Here is an 18,827-nt window from a genome sequence, read left to right as displayed (position 1 = left end):
AGTAAAGTTTCTGATGGTTGAATAAGAGATCTTATTTTCAATCTCTGTCTACACTAAAAATTAATTGGTGTTTTGATCTGATGATAAAGAGTATCATCAAAAGCAGATGCCACAAGTTGAAACTCTCTAAAAAAATTATTTTCATTATTTTAATTAGTTTTTTATGAAAAGGAAGAGAGAAAGGGTTGGTGAAAATAATATTTTAATGAATATATGATATAATTAAGAAATAAGATATTGAGTGTGTTATAAAATGGTATGGTATAATAGATAAAGCAGCTTTTGAGATTGTAAAATGAGATTCTTGTAGATACCAAATGCTAATAGTGCTATAATAAGTTGCCATTTATGACAAGTTACTGTAGCTAGAAGCTACAAGTTTTTACGTTTAGCAACTTTGATGTAATGGAGTTTTTAGAGTTTTTTATGCTAAAATAGCATTTTAGAAATTTTAAGAGCTTTGATGAGAATACTAAGATGACTTTTTATTTAGCAAACTATATAATAATAATAATAATAATAATAATAATAATAATAATAATAATAATAATAATATTTGTTACAAGCTTTATAACTCAACTAGTTGATATCCTTTTCTTTTTAAAAAAAAATTAGTTGACATCTCTTGATATTTCGGTCCAATTTGGTCAATTTAAGTCCAATTAGTTTACTCGGTCCATTAGGTCAATTTTGGTCCATTTGGTCCCAATTAGGTTCATTTGGTCTACTTCCGTCTATTCGGTCCACTTCGGTGATGCTTGAGGATGAGAGATTTGTATAGAAAAATGAATTACTTTTTTTTTTAGAAACAAAAATGAGCCATATATCCAACTTTTTTTTTTAGAGTTTCACAACTTATGACGTTGCTCTTAATGATATCTCTTTATCATCAGATCAAGACACCAATCGGTTTTTGGTATAGGCGGGAATTGAACTCCAGAACTTTTATTCAACTATTAGAGACTATATTAGTTGAGCTAACTAGAACTTTAAAAAAAAAAGTCACTTTAGATGTCAGTAGGTTTTAATAAAATTACATTTTTCTTATATTATTAAAGTCTTTTTTTTTTCTTCTTCTAAAATAAAAAGTCTTTTTTTTTCCTGAAACAATGTGGATTTACTTATATTTGCTTCTTATTTAAGTTATTCAAGACATATAGAGGATAAATTGTTATAAGGAGTACTAGAAACAAAATCTAATGACACATTTACAAAATATATCGCCTTATATAATAATTGAATGTAAAATGCATAATGTTTTTTTTTTTTAATGATAACACTTTCAAGTTTCAAGTAATAAATTTAGATAACTTAATTTAGAAAATATAGTAAATTGTATTAACTATACTTTATTAATAAATAATCACATTATTTTAAATAGAGTTTGTAACTAACACTTTGGGCTTATCCACTAATTTCATTTTTCACCGAACAAAACAACAAATCATCAAATTTGTTGACGCATCATGCACTTGTAAGTTATTATTCTTCTACCTTCGAATTTGCAAATGGTTAAATACTTAAATGCGGGATAATTCATTATTATTTTACAATTGGATGCGAGCTATTTTGCTGCTATTTCTTGTCCAAGGTTGACCTTGCTAAACCTGGATTTATTTATGGGAGTTAAAGTTGTAAACTTGACACCGACCCAAAGATTACCGAGGACTATTGTTGCACTTTTAAACCCACAAGAGAAATAAAGTCCAAAATCCTAGAACTAAATATGGGCAGTGAACTGTAATTAATATCCAACGATAAAGTGAAAAGTAGAATAGTACAGGTCCGGCAGCAATACGTAAACAAAATAATGAATGTCAACAAAATGATGAGTGCTAACTGCCCATGACAAAGCAAAAGGAAAATATAAATGCTCCTTAATACATATCACTTCAATTATATATATATATATATCCTAGAACTAAATATGAGCAGTGAACTGTAATTAATATCCAACTACAAAGTGAAAAGTAGAATAGTATATATATATATGTATCCTAGAACTAAATATGGGCAGTGAACTGTAATTAATATCCAACGACAAAGTGAAAAGTAGAATAGTATAGGTCCAGCAAGAATACGTAAACAAAATAATGAATGTCAACAAAATGATGAGTGCTAACTGCCCATGACAAAGCAAAAGGAAAATATAAATGTTTCTTAATACAAATCACTTCGATTTTATATATATATATATATATATATATATATATATATATATAGAGAGAGAGAGAGAGAGAGGGAGAGAGTTGGATTCGAGTTATACCTGGGGTAACTCTAAGCAATGTTACACCACCCAATAACTTAATATTTAATTAATATTATGAAAATCCAACCATTAAATTATATAATCTTAACATGCATACCAATTTTCATATCAATCGAATGCTATTTACCATTTGATCCATAAACTCATATTTTATGCATTATTTTAAATTACAAAAATTTGAATTTTAACAATTGATAGATGACATGGATATTAATTTTTTATTACCTTGAAATTTTGCAAACATAAAAAATATACAAAGATAATGTAATCTAACAAAGGATTTGTCAATATTTGTATCCAATTAAAAAATATTGAATAGTGTAACATTGCTTACAGTTACACCAGGTGTAACTTAAACCCAACCCATATATATTAAAATGGAACTTGATACGAGATTCTCTTTAATATCTTTCACAATGTGACTTTTGTTGATTAGCTTAAAGGAAGATAGTAGATATTTAAAGTAAATAAATGACAATTTGTAAGTTGCACTTTTTGTGAGGAAGATATGTTGTTGGGTAATGAATTGACCCAATAGTTAATTAATTCAATTACTCAAGTTGATTAATTAAGATAAATTATATGCAAATCGTACTAATAAATTACCAAATAAACTAATATGTAGTGAAAATTTAAAAACACGATGATTTGTTGACAAATGGGAAAAACCTCTCTCAAGGCAAAAATCTTACTGGGTGAATTTCAAATCACCCCTCCTAAGAATCCACTAAACAAGATTAAGCGGTTACAAGTATAAGGTATCTTACCACTACCCTGGACTATCCCAAAATACTAACCTACAATTGAATTTTTACTCCAATCCTCAATTGCACTTAATCTTGTAAAAGACTTCTTCCTTTACATAGATCTTAGTACATGACTAATAAATTCCAAGCAATTAATTGATTGTTGTTAGCTGCAAAGTTTTTCTTCAAAGCACATTGAAAATCTGGAAGTACTTAATTACAAAACCCTAAGGCGCACAAACACAGTAACTTCTCACAGAGTGTACGAGTTCTCTAATTGAGTCTCTGTGTCTTTGATGACTTTGAAATAAGCCTTTTATATGATCTAAGGTTGTAGAGAGAGAAACCCTAATCATCCAAGTCATCATGAGCTGAAATTTAGATTTGAGAATTTTGAAATCGTAAGTCACGATAGATCGAGCTTATGTCGAGCTTCTTCGTTAAACTTCACTAGATGCTAGTATTGAGAGTAGTGTTGAAAATTAATGAAATTGCTTTTCTTTACTTGTTCTTGGACAAATCTTCATAACTTTAATGATACCACTCAGAATGTAGACTTCACATACTTCTTGATACACTAAACTCAACTTATAAGTAAAATATATTTTATCAAATGATAAGCCAATACATAGAAAATATGACCCTAACATATGTAAAATGAAGGTCCATCCATCAAATGACTTAAGGTGCCCACTTGAAGGATTGCCACAGAAAGCGTAAATTAGCATACTAAATGGATATAAAGAACACCAAATGTCCCTTCAGTTACTTTGAAGAAGAAATGAACCTTCATTTGTTCTAGAGAGTTGTTGCAAGAGCAGCTTGCAAAGTTCAGCGTAAAATGGGGTTTAAAATAGGTGTAAGTCCAATAGATTTAATAGCTCAGTTGATCAGCTTCCTAATAGAACCCTTTGTAATTGTTAAAATGGAATGGGGAAGTAAAGAATTCGTTTTAGAGCAATGTTAAGGGCAATTTTTTTTACAACTAAAATGAACATCAAGTAAGTATAGGGATTTAACAAATCTTTCAGGTGGATTTTCCCAATTGTAGCTATCCTATTCCTCAGCTACTCCAATCCACTTCATTGTAGTTTAAACACACCTGGTCCTAAGTCTTCCCCACTCCATTGTATCCCTATATTTACTCTAGCTATCATCGTCCCTATATTCAATCACAATATGCTAAGTTTTTATCCAATCATGGATTTGGTATTAGGTATATCTGTGATATTTAATGATCCTTTCACATGTGAGAGTGATTTTACATATCACAGTTGCACAAATAAAATTTTCCAATGATAAAAGCTTGTGCAAGTCCACCAAAGCAAGACCTAATCACAAACCGGCACATTTATGACCTATATACTTGGCAACAAGCTTGGGGTCACCTTCAATGTTCCACAGATGAATTTCTTGATTTAGAAGACTAAACCAGTAAGAACCTATTATCCCTCGATAATAAAAATGATGTTATTGTTTGAACCTCTTCAATATCTCTTTCGACTTTTGCTTCCCTGTCAAGTAATAGTATGGCATCTTCTTTATACATACTTATAATCTGCTTCCCATCACTCGTTATTTCCAATCAGATATCCTTCGAGTTCTTTGCCCTTTCCAACACTCCAGCTCTCTCCCATCTAGGTGCCACATGCAAATACTCTTGTCATTGACACCAGAGAATATCCATTTGCCACCTGGAGACCATCCACAAGACACCAGGCCAACACCAGCTTTCTCATAAACATGAAGGCACTCACCAGAAGAAACATCCCAGCGCCTGACAGCTTCCTCCACTCCACAGGTAAGGAGCTCATTGCAATCGGGACTCCATGAAACAGAGCAGACAGATTTCTAATGACCACATAATCTATGCTTCATAGACACACCACGATTCACATCAACCTACAAACAAAAAAAATGTATAATATGTATGACAAAACTTAGACCACCCCTTTGCAAAAATTTCCAAAGGCTAATACTTCAGATCTTCTACAAGAGTAAAAAGTGTCGAGTCCAAGAAACAAAGCTCTAGCGCTTTTGGGTTCTTTTCCCTTTTTTAACTTAAATAATGGTAATTTTCTAAATAATGATACCAGATTCTAAATACTTAAAAAAAAGTAAAACCTTATCTTTTTGACAATAACAAAATGGTAATTTTCTCCTACTAATGGATAGATTTTAGAATGATAGGATCTTAATCCAAGCCTTCATGATGCAACACAGAATTCTCAAAAGGATTTACGGCACGGGAAACAAAACCGACAAAAATGGATAGAGCTTAAGAGTTAGCACCAAGATGGGAGGGATAAAACCTAGAAATCGGCATATCAACACTTAGGTTACTCAGAGTCAATATCAAGCAATACATAGCAAGGTTTTGAATTCTGTTCTGGTGACTGTTCCGAATTGGCTACTGGAATGGAATGTTTCGGTTCAAGTGTGTACCGGTGCACTGTTTCAGGATTATGCACTAGAGAGAGAGAGAGAGAGAGAGAGAGATATATATATATATATATATATATATATATATATATTGTAATAATAATAATAACAAAGTTATTATTTTATTAAAAGAGAGATAATAATGTTATTACTTATTATATTATTGTTAAACTAAAATTTTCAAATCGATTATCAAATAAATTTTTTTAAAGACTTTTCTAATGAATTGATGAAATGGCATTTTTGCAAATAATAAAGAATATAATGACATTTATAAACGGGGAGCACCTTCCTAGAAGCTTCCCATTTACTCATCTCACGTAAGCATCAACTAATTCATCTCTCTCACCCATTTTTCATGTCTCTCTCACCCATTTTTTTATACAACTTTTTCATGTCTCTCTCACCATTCCTCCTCCCAATCCTATTCTTTATCTTCTTTTTCCAGATCCGTAACTCCCTTGTTTGACTTCTCGTCCTTTTTCATTTGTTTTTGTATTTTTAACGTACCCCATATGACATTCTCGATTCAATTATTTCATCATATTTGATTTTTTTTTTTTGGCTTTTCACTCTTCCTTTTCTAATTCAGTTCGTTTTCTCCAAATTTCATAAAATAAGGAAAGGAAATAGCTTCATAACCAACTAAGGAAAATGAATAGCCTGTAACCTTGTTGGATTGGATGTCTGTTGTGGGTTGTTACTTTTTCTGTTTGATTTTTTTTTTTCGATTTGATTGATCATTGTAATCTGTGTGCATGATTGTATTGTCACCATTTGTATACATCATGTACTCTTGGGTGGCTGTTTTCCTGGTTTCAATAAAATTTTCATTACTTACAAAAAAAAAAAATTTAATCCTAAAAATTCTTAACATTTATCCGTGTTAATGTTCTCAAGGTGTAATTCTTAGGTACTATCGGAGCACGAAGAATGGAACTTTTTCCTCTCACATTCATGGTGGAGTCTGCTCATTAAATTCATGGTGAAGTCTACCATAAATGTGAGAAGAGGAAGCATCATTTCACTATACTCCGAGACTACCTAAGAATTTTCTGTTCTCAAGAGTCAACATCCATCAATTTCAACAGCATTAAAATCGTTCAGGTCCAACAAAATCAATCAGCACCAACCATTCAACAGGCATATTTGATCATGTTACAAACAGCTTCCATTAACAGAGAACACATCACCAACTATCTTGAGTGATTTATCTCTCAGCTTGACCTTGATTGGTAACAGCACAAGTGCATTCATTTCTAATTCAATATCTTCATCACTGAGCCATCTTTAACTGCTTTTTTGTTCCATTATGCTCATTTTGTAGTTGTACTTCTAAGTAGGCCAAAACTTCACTACTCCATCTGGCAAGGTTTTCAATCAAGCCATTCAAAATCAATACAACAACAACAACAATCAAGGCTTAGTCCCAAATTTTTGGGATCAGCAATTGATCCTAAACAATTTATTCAAGGTCGATCACTTGTATTCTAGAAGACATCTTAAAAAATTTGCCCTTTATGGAACCAACCTAATATATTAAGACAAGATGAGCACAAGGATATATATATATATATATATATATATATATATATATATATATATATATATATATATATATATTAATATAAACGGCTATCCCGTCCAGGAGGTACAGGTTCCACCCTATCTGAACAAGATGAGATACTAACAGAAGCATAATATGTTAAGCCATAATTTAGTTGGTAGCTCAATTGGTTAAGTATTTCAGCACTTTTAGTCCAATGCAATTGTTCCCTGCTTAATTGTAAAATATTTATCAAATGATTGCAGCTCCAGAAAAGGTTAAAACCATGACTTCAAAGTCAAACTCTTGATTTTTGGGACCAAACCTCATTTTTAAGTGCAAAAAGGAGAAAATTACAACAGAGACAAAGCAATACTGTTACATCTGACCAAACAACGCCAATATCAGAATGTCACCACACCATACCAAGAATTGATTTGATATTTAATCCAGAAACACGGAGCAAACGTCAATTAGGAACTCTGACATGTAAGTGCGGAAGAGATGCAAATCATCATCAATGAGAAAGAAGAAGAGAGATACTCTTCATAACTACAATCACAAAGCTATAATTCATGACAGGGGTGCACTTCTCAGTGCTGATAAATAACTAAATATGGAGGGGCAAACAACAATAATGAACTCTGGCATGTGACTGCAGGAGAGAGATGCAAACCATCATAGATAGGAAAAAAGAAGGGAGACATTCTTCATAACTAAAATAAGAAAGCTATAATTCATAATAGTGCAGCACTTGTCCATGTTGGTAAATGGCTCCCCAGCAGGATTTTTTAATAACTTGATAAGTCTTAATGCGAGGTGATTCTCTCTCACCGCTACTCTTCATTCAGGTTTTGAAGGTGTTGAGTAAAATGTTGAAGAGAACCAAGGCAAGGTAATCCTCTCTCACTGCTACTTTTTATTCTGGTTTTGGAGGTGTTGAGTAGAATGTTGAAGGGAACTGAAGCAGGGAGTTTAATCTCTGGATTTAGAGTTAGGAATGGAGAAAACAGCCTTTTGGTTTCCCACGTACTATTTGCTGATGACACAATTTTGTTTTGTGATGCTACCATGAAACAACTTCTTCACATTAGGATGATGTTAACATGATTCGAAGATGTAACAGGCCTAAAAATGAACCTCAGTAAGAGTGAACTTGAACAGTAGGAGGGGTTGGAGACATTGATTAAGGTTAAAGACACTGATGTTTTGGAGAACATTTTTGTTGTATGATTGGCGGCTTGCCCTTGAATTATTCAAGTATGCATTTTAGATCACCTTTTAGAGCAAGTGGCACGGAACACCATTTTAGAGGAAATGAAACATAGACTATCGAGTTGGAAACATTGTATTTGTCAAAAGGGGGAATACGCTTTCCAGTTTACCAACTTATTATCTTTATATTTTATAAGTTTTGTCTAAGGGCCCCAATGGGAGATTCAAACTAGTAACCTCCACTTAATAAGGCTTTGTCCCCAGTTGATGTGCTGCCCATTTGGATTTGATAAGTAAGTTTTCAGTTTTCACCATCCTTTCTCTTGGGGCGAACATATTGGAGATATTGCAAAGGTATTTCTTACGGAGCTGCCTGGGTGACGAGTTCAAACTCAATCTTAGGGATTGGAAACGAGTATGTCCTTTTGCCTCTAATGGGAGTTTGGGGGTGTGCAAGCTAAGCACCTTTAGTAAAACTGCTATGGTGATTTTGGTAGGCAGATACTCATTTGTGGAGACTGGTTGTCAAGTCAATGAGGGAGTTGAGAAGCACATAGAGTTGTACCTTACAAAGGAGTATTAGTATGGGTTTGGGGGCGTGCAGTTTGTGTTAAGGAATGGAAGTCAAGTGAGGTTTTCGCATGACAAATGGTGTGGAAATCAATCCTTGAAAGAGTACCCAGAGCTATATGTAATTGTAGTTGATAAGGATGCTTCAGTCAACTCTCACTTAGAGGGCACACTCATATTATTATCAAGATTATCCATGATGTTAATGATTGGAAATCAGGTGAGGTTTTTGCAAGACTAGTGGTGTGGAAATTAATCCTTGAAAGAGAAGTACCCAGAGCTATTTGTAATTATAGTTGATAAGGATGCTTCAGACTCTCATTTAGATGGCAGACTCATGAAATATCAAGATTATCCATGATGTTAATGATTGGAAGTCAGGTGAGGTTTTTGCACGACAAGTGGTGTGGAAATCAATCCTTAAAAGAGAAGTACCTGGAGCTATATGTAATTATAGTTGATAAGGATGCTTCAGTCAGCTCTCACTTAGAGGGCACATTCATGAAACATCAAGATTATCCATGATGTTAATGATTGGTAATCGGAGTAAGTAGAATTGCTATTTTGTATTACAACCTCCCAAGTGAAGCAGGCCCTGATTGAGTGTGAAGGAGGTTAAATGGAAATGTTGGGTTTGATGTTCACCCATATTATGAGGCATGGAAATGCTCCAGTTATGTGAAGTTCCCTAGAAAATGCATTTGATGTGGTAAGGCTACAAAAAGAGTTCTTTGTGTGGACAACCAACATGGGGCACAATTTTAATATGTGATCATAGTCATCAAAATAGGAATTGAATTGTGCATTGATTTATCAATATTTTGTGTACCGTGTATCTTAAGGTACATGAACATTCAATAAAATTTATAAAGAATTATAACTATACACATATAAACTTGAAACACAATCAATTATTGACATATTTTATCATCATTTATGAGATAAGATTTAAGAAATATAAATAGGCAAATGAAAACGTATTTGCAACTTCCGTGATTTAGTAAATTATTATATAATTTCAAGTAATAAGAAATAGATAATTAACAATTCACATTTAAATGGAGTATACTCAAAAGTCAGAACATTTAAATGGACTATCTAAAAGTAACTATAACAACAACAACAACAACAACAAACCTTAGTCCAAAAGTTGTCCCAAAACTTTGGGGTCTGCTATGGATTCTCCACAAACTAATCAAGGTCGACTACATGTATTTTTCTTTGTCATTCTATCCTATCCAACATTATACTCTCTATCATCTCTTTAATTAACACAACATCTTATTTAGTACTACCAACGGACAATCTAAACGCAACTAACATTAAAAAGATAATTCATTCAATATAAATTAAAGATCACAAACTAAAATACACAGTCTAACTCAAAGTATCCAAAAATCTCCAAATACGCAGGAAAAAAAATATCAAGATAATATATATAAAAGAGTTTCAATCTCAAGTAGGACTACCTTTTTCATTATATAGTAGAAGAAAATTACTAAGTGGGTTTTTTTTTATTTTTTTATTTATCTTCTACTGTTTTTCCCATCTATAATCTTTTCTTTTTTTTTTTCAGCTACTCCTAGGCATGCATAGACCACTTAGTAATTAGTAGAAAATTACTAAGTGGTTTATGCGCATGCCTAGGAGTAGCTGAAAATAAAAAGATTATAGATGGAAAAAACAACAGAAGATAAAAACAAAAGGGAGGAGAGGGGCCAGAGCGTGGTCTCTTGGATGGCTACTCTTTTTGGAAGGAAAAAAAATGAATGAAAGAAACAAAAGATCAAAAGGATTTTTTTTTTTTTTTTTAAGTTGAATAAGCAAAACCTCAGGTACCATATAAGAGGTTACAACTCACCAATTCGAAACAATTCACAACGTAAAATTTATGAGCATCTTTGATACATCCAAATGATTCAGAACCTTTTTTTTTTTTTTTGATAAGTAATATAACTTCATTGAATAAAGAAAAGAATACACGAAAGCAAAGCACATAGGAAGTGTAATAAGGAACCAGAAAAAACAGCAAAAACTATAAAGCAGTTAAAGTACAACTATCTAACAAATCTGTCAAAGAAAATACACCCAAATGATTCAGAACTTTTTGCAAACATTTGATATATATCTTACAATACTCAATACGATTCATCAAATACTAACAACCACACATGCAATAATCTCATGAAGAAAGGAATTACTCTAATAGATTGGCGTTGCAAGTGTAGGGAAACAGTGAGACGGTGGACCATTTGTTGTTGCATTGTGATGGCACAAATGGTCTAAGTGTTTGGAGTTCATTGGATAATGCCTAACAGAATTGTTTATCTATTATATGGATAGAGGAATCGGTTAATTGGTTTAGGAAACGCTCATCCTTTGTTTGGAAACTAGCCCATTAATGTATGTTGTGGCAGAGAGAGGGATCATTGTACATTTGAAGATCTGGAACCTTGGTTGTTCGACTAAAGTTGTCTTTCACAAGATCATGTTTAAATAGCCCCCATTCCCTGGGTTATAGTAACAATCTTTCTATTGTAATTTTCATTGATTTGTGCTTGTAAATTTTATTCTTTGTAATTCTTTAGGACTACATCATGTATACATTTGTGTAAATGAGCTAGTGCCTCTTTAAAAATAAAATTTATTACTTATCAGAGGAGAGAGAGAGAGAGAGAGAGAGATCACAATACAGTCAAATCTAAACCCATTAAAAGTATCAATCTTACCTCCCATATGATAACTGAACGATCATTTGATGATGAAGCCAAGTACTTCCCATTATGTGAAAACTGCAAGAACCAGACTTCATCGCTGTGGTCTCGTAATATCTACTCAAATAGAAATAAAAGAGAGAGATTCAAGATGGAGATCTAATGACATGTAGATACCAAATTCACAATAGCAGCTTTAACTAAAGCAAATGCATAGTCCAGTAAAGGTTAACAAATTCACCAGAAAAGAAACAAAACAGAGAAATTGGAAAAGATCATGAATTATTATCAATAAGTACAAATGTGGAAATAACCCAAAACCAAGGGTCACAGAAGTTGTAGGTTTAACCCAAACCAAAACCTTCATTCCCTCCCTTTAGGGACCTCACTACTATAAGAGAAATAAATTTCTCATGCATAAGAAACTTTTCTCTCTTTCTTTATTTTTTTATTTTTTTAATGAGGCTTTATAAAGGGCGGAAAATAGATATAAATCGACATCTTGAAGCATTTGTAGCTAACAACTAAGTGCGCTTACCACAATCAAGTAAAGAGTATCTTAAGGTATTATAAACCCTCTAATTTGCTTTCTTAACTATAAGGTAAATGTATGTGTTCCAAGTGAATCAGAATGTCATCAAATTGATGTAAGCTGAACACCTAATCAAGAGATCCTCAATTTCATGCATAGCACAGTGTTTTTGAATCCTTATTCATTCACTTTTAGCTGCCTTTAATGGCCTTCTAAAGACAAATTAGTACTGCATAATGCCACTTTTTCTGATATTGCTGGATAAGTGTCCTATACTGATCATTCTATTTACCTAGTAAAGTTGTAGAATAACTCTGAATCATTCTTTTGTTTTTCAATTAGGACACACAATAACTTTAGGAATCTTAAGCTTATCAGGTGTCTTGTAAAGTAATAGTTAATAATAATAATAAGTGGAGAGAGATTACTGACAGGGTTCATGGAAGAGTATGAAGGTAAAAGTCACAGGAATTCCTGAAGCCACATAGCTGAACCTACATTTTGATTTGGGATGCTTCCGTGCAGGCCTTACAGTCAATAGACATTCTAGGATTATGAAAAGAGGGTTGCACGTTTAGGATTGAAGAACAAGTGCTGCTTGTGGATTAAGTAAAAAATATAGTAGTATAGAGTTAAAAGAAGAGGATGAAAGGACGTAAAAGTTAAAGAATCTAGATCATGTATTCAAGAATACATGAAAATTTCAGCGCTCAATTTGGTGGGAAGCCTAGGTTGTCCGGCATCAATTTGGTATCAGAGCTCAATTCGATCAATCAAAATTTCAGCAACCCAAAATCTCTTCGTTCTTTCAACCACTGTCAATCCAACATCACTGCGAACTCCTTTCAAGCCAAACAGGAAACATCCAGCCACTTTGATCAACTCTACAGCCTAACCAGCAGTACAACCCACGATCATTAACACTCCAAGCATGTCTCACAAGATTTTTGCATATTACCACCAATCAAGCCATATCTGCTCAGAAACAAAGAACCCAAATTGCACCACAACCCCAGCCCGTCAGATCAAGAGAAAGAGAGTTTGAAAGTCAACAAGCAGCCGCCAATGTCACTATTGGAGCAACGCCACTGAGATCCGCCATCACCGATCTCCCCATGCCGCTTCACGAAGCTCGGAGTTCCACCACCAGCCACCGAGATCTAACTTGCAAGTTTTGATCTCCACCTTCGAGCACCACCACTAGCCATTGCCAATGAGTTCATGCTGCCTCTGCTTTGAGGAACCCAGTGAAGCTTTCATGACTGCTCTCTCTGAAGTTTCTTCTTTCTTAGTTTACTCTGAACTTCTTTCTTTAGTTTCGGTGTTTCAATGTTTGACGTCTGTTCAGTAGATTTTAGTTTTATACTGTAGTTCTTTCTTTATTGTATTTCCAAAAAAAGGAAGTCAAAAGGCTGAAAAGTTCCAGCAAACACTAGAGTTCACTTACAAGCCACGCTCAACAAGCCCCACATAATGATCAGCACCAGCCAAAGCCCAGATTACCAAGCCCATGTTCATTTCAGATTTTTGAAGATCTATTCCAGTGAATCATGGTAGTCTCAGAAGCACCAATATTTGATGGATGTCCAGATCCATGGAACTTCATTAATTGGCTAGATGAGATGGATCAATTCTTTGATCAAATATGTCTGCCAGATGCTAATAAGGTTTGGTTTGCCAGGTTGAAATAGAAAATTAGAGCTAGAGACTTTTGGCGTAGTATCGAGAATCATCCAAAGGAAGGAGCAAGCTTGCCATAACTGATTGGAATGAAATGAAGCAAATACTTAGAGAGATATATGTTCCCCAATGCTATCAAGAGAATTATCAACCTCAATCCTCTCATAGGAATTTTCTACACCATAGAAATAGTATTCGTCAAGAAAACACCTCATTTTTCCGTCAAGAACTCACCGCCATAGCTCAAAACTTAAGAAAACTAATAAAGGTTTTGCTAGACTCTTCTACTCAGAAAAAGGATGCTCAAGTTCCACCAAAGACTAATGTTGAAATAGACGTACAAGTGCCAATAGATTATGTTTCAACATTCATGCAGCAAGAAGAACCTATTATAGAGTTTACGCAAGAAGAGAAATTTCAACAAGTTAGCAAAGATTTAGAGTGTGCCCTTGATGTGGAGGTTGATTTTGATGAAAGTGCTACTGAGCCCTTCATGATCCATGAGGTTGATGAACATCTACAGGTTGATGAAGTCCAAAAGGTTGATACTATGGTTCAAGATAAAATTGTGCCTGTTCAACACATTGATTTTGTGTTTCCAGAGGAGTTCTATGGTGTCGTGGAATTGAAGGTTATTCTACTCTCAGTGCTTCCTAGGGTGATTTCTGATCTGAAGGAAGTATTAAGCATCAAAGTCTTAATTCTTCATCACTACAAAACTCGAGGTCAAGGTTTCTTAAACCTAGGGAGTATAATGCAGGAGCATAACCAAAAGCTAGTTCAACATTTCATTTTAAATTTTCAATGGATAATTTCAGATTGTAACGTAGTTATTTGTTTAGTTTGGATTGGTATTTAAGTTTGGTTAAGATTAGTTCATCATTATCCTTTGTTTAGGATTATCGAATTAGTATTTGAAATTTTTTAGAATTATCAGATTAGTATTTGAAATTATTTAGGATTTGTTTAGGAGAGTTTATCCTTATCTTTGTGATTCTTGGAAGCTGCATATAAAGCTCCAGATAATTTCTTTTGTATGGACAGACTATGATTATTATTATTATTATTATTATTCAAATTATTTGCAGAAATTGCATTGTGTTTGTTTGATGGTGAATCCAAACACCTTAGGTGGGAAGCCTAAGGTCTACAGTGGGACTAATCTAGGTGGGAAGCCTAGGTTGTCCTGCATCAAAATCTCTTCATTTGAGTCTCAAATTCCTTGCTAGACACAAGAGCATCTGAAGGATTGGAGTCATTGGACATTCCACCATCCTCATATCTTGTAAGGAAACCAACTTCCAAGAACATGTTCCTGATCCTAGCTGGCCCTTCGGAACAGACATGAATATGATTGGAAGCTAACATATTCATGATCCTAGCCCTGATTGGATCATGGGCCTCCCCTAAACCTTTCATCCTGAAACCTCATTCGTGAGGCTGCTGCAATACTTCTGATCAGCCACAAAAGAAAAATAAATTCATCTCCTTTACGTCAGCTTCAAGCAATAACATCAACCTTTGAAAAACCTCACAAAATAAATAGTCAACTGATAACCAATAACTTTTTGATTGGTAATTGATAACCAATAACTTGCAGTTAATTGATTGTACACTGGGTAAACGACTTGTGATGTTACATATAATGAGAAAAGTACACTTCTCGTGACATAAGAGAACAATAATGACCCAACACATACATTACATACTACTAAGACTGGTTGCTACTAACAAGTACATCATAACCACAAAGAAAAGTACAAGTGCATCAGGATACTGTCAACCAAGAACAAAAGGTAAACATGAATAAAAACTATTTATGAAGCTTACACCCTCGAACAGAAAAGATTTTCCCTAACCTGTAAAGTTTGAGAAGGAATCTGATCTCTTCCACACTGATGATCAGTATACAATGACATTTCCTTATCCAAAGAGTTGTGAAAAGGGCAAGCATCTTGTTGCAAAAGAAGTGCCTGTTCGACTAAGTGTTCCAACCTTCTTTCAGGTATCATAATGGTTGGGGGAAGCAGTTTCTGCAATTCCTCCAGTAGCTTTGACCTATATTTTGCCCTCAAAATGTCTTGACTGTGAGACCCAACTAGAACAAACTGTGAAGGGCCAACTACACGGGAAGAAAGTTCACGAACTCTAGTACCATTAATGCATAGAGGAGTTATCTCAGTCCTCAATGTATTCAAGGCATCCATGACCTTTTCTGCATTTAAAAGTTCAAGAAACTTCTGCTCCAAAATAAGAAAAGAGGCTGATTTAACAATGCTTTCATCTAGTAGTCCAATTTTTTTTAATGTGAGAACACTTTCATCCCAATTGCCATCAAGTACTTGCTGCATAAACAGATTTACCACAGAGGAGTGTAAGGGTATTCCAGACTCTTCCTCTAGACGTTCACCACTCTTCTTATAACCAAGAGAATATAATGCTTTGGCTATTATACGGACAAACTCAACCCTTTTAATAACTCCTTTTGAACCAACAACCTCTTTGTCCCCTTCAGATGACAGGGGTCGACCCATCAAGTCACTTGAAGAGCCAGATACGGGCTCTATAAGAGATGAACCGTTAGAAAGACCTCTCAATTCTTCAGTGGACAATTTCACGCGTTTCGTGGCTGGTTCTTCATCCTCTACACCTCCCATGAAATGTGCACCTCAGCCCATATATTATTACCACAGACAAACAATAAGGAGAGATAACTTAAAAGCTGCCTCCAATAAATCACAAGAAATAACTCCCTGCATAAAAAAGTCAGGATTGGTCATAAATTCCTAAAATTGATTGTAACAAATAAAACAGGCAATCGCAAAGACCCTCATCACTATCAACAAATGCAAAACAATAACTTGGCTATTTTCATCGAGTACAATATTGACAATAAATTTCTAAATGTAAAGAGAAAATTAGAATACTTGGGCAAAATTATTCATCTATGTTGGTGATGTTTCTAAAGTTCGGTACAAATGTACCACAGTTCTATGTTGGTTGCACACATTGCTTGCTATCATTTCAGTGACAACAAATTACATCACACATATCATTTCAAAAGTTTCTAATAAATTCAACTAAACTTACTACCTAGTTTCAAAACTTTAGTAATTGAAATATATAAAAATAACTCAAATTGCAAGATAATGCACTATGGAGAAGCAAGTGATCATCCCAGTGGCACAAGCAACAACACGTTACAGAGAAAACCATGATTTGTTTACTTTCTTAAAATCTAAATTGACCATAACCAGTTCTTATCAAAAAGCATCAAGACCAAAAAAAAAAACAGTTGCTATTAGAGCGTGATTATAAAAAGCAATTATGATGCTATAAATATATTTTCTATTTTCCAAAAAAACCCAGATCACCGATTCATGTATTTCCTCCAATTTTCTCGAGAAACAAACGGAAAACATACACAGAAAGAGAACAAACAGCAAGAAGAAGAGGCAGAGATGGGAAGAATGGAAATGGAGAAAATGAATGCAGAGCTTTACCTCGTGAGGAGAGAGAAACGAAGGAACGAGGGACGTTTGGCAGAGAAAGAGAAAGAGAAAGAGAATGCTTTGAGATAACTCTGAGAGATATGAGCAGCACAACTCTGTATGGAGAGACTTGGTTCATTTATACTACTTCTAAACTCACCAACTCACCAACCCCTTTGCTGTTGTTCTCTTTAGTTCTATTTTCAATTATTTTTTTGGTTATTATTGTCTCCAGTAATTCATAGATACTTTTCAAAGCACAAAGAATTGTGCTGTTGTTCTTCACATTTATGGTAAAATTTGCATATTAAATTTATAGTAAGGTTTACTATTAATGTAAGAGGAGGGATCGACATTTTTTTGCGCTTAAAGAATATCTAATACTTTTCTTATTATCTCATCTTTTTTTTATAAAAGCTCCTTTTTATTTTTATTTTTTTAATAAATAGAATATATTTATAGCATCATAATTTCTTTTTATAATCACACTCTGATATAACCTGTTTTTTTTTTTGTACGGAGAGTTTGAATTTTATATAGCAAAGGCAAACTCATGTCTCAAAGCGCAAAAAAAGATTAAAGCATAAAAACATATGGGAATTAAAAGCGGGGTCAAAAAAAAGATTTTGTTTTTTGGATTTACCTGAATATTGGAAGAACGGGAAGTTGCTGGAAAATTATGGGTATTGGTTTTCAGATAAGGGGAGAGAGAGAGAGAGATTCAATAGGATACAGACAGACAGAAAGGGTACGAATGAGAATTGAGCTTTGGTCCCAAGCAAAGCAAAGTGGGGCACCCAATCTGCGATTCTTATACGCGTTTGTTTTTGGGTTACGTTACGTATGCTTTCTACATCTGAACTGTCCAGAATCTGTATAGACTGTCCCCAAGACTATAAAACAAACTGAAAAATAAGCTTATGATGGTTTAATCTGAACTCACATTTAGAATTACTTTTTTACCCATCAAGAGGCATTTTTCCCAAGATAAAGAATACAATTTGCTTCCCTCAAATAAAAATTTAAAAAAAAAATACAATTTGCTAAAATATCACGTGTTATCTTTTTTTTTTAGAGCAATGCTGATGTAATAAGTAGTTATTGATAATTGAAAAAGTATTATCAGTAATGAGCTCAAATAAGAACAAGTAAAAATTTGTCGTAGCAAAAGTTTGTAGAATAGTGTGTGATTGTAATATTACTCTAAAAAAAATTATATTTTGCTAATATTATAAAATGTTCTTAATAATTAATTAGTTATTAAACCACTTGAAACTTTAATAGAGTATGTAATCTGTCAGTTTTACTATATATACGAAATTATTATAGATAATCGAAAAAATTAAAATAAATATTGAATTGTTGAAACTCATGGTAATAGAATTTTAGTTGGAGTAAAATTATATGATAGTTTTACATTTTGGGAATACTAAGTATTTTAACACACACACACTAGAAAAGGGAGAAGGTCTTAAAGAAAGATACAGTAGTGTATATCCAAAAGAACTTAAATCTTGGATATGTAACACATGTTTTAAACCTCTTTTAACTCACACTTATTTTTCGATGTAGGATTAACCCACTATTTTTTCTTTTGAAAATACTAAGTATTTTAACACAAA

General features: G+C 33.5%; 1 pseudogene; it reads right to left on the bottom strand.

The window, feature by feature from the left end:
- Positions 1 to 3,935: 3,935 nt before the first annotated feature.
- Positions 3,936 to 17,511, bottom strand: LOC142637850 (WD repeat-containing protein 26 homolog; annotated as a pseudogene).
- Between the last annotated feature and the right edge of the window lie 1,316 nt (positions 17,512 to 18,827).

This window comes from Castanea sativa, chromosome 6, assembly GCF_040712315.1.
Source record: "Castanea sativa cultivar Marrone di Chiusa Pesio chromosome 6, ASM4071231v1".
NCBI lineage: Eukaryota > Viridiplantae > Streptophyta > Magnoliopsida > Fagales > Fagaceae > Castanea > Castanea sativa.
The sequence above is the reverse complement of the archived record's forward strand: the minus strand, read 5'-3'. Positions and strand labels throughout refer to the sequence as shown.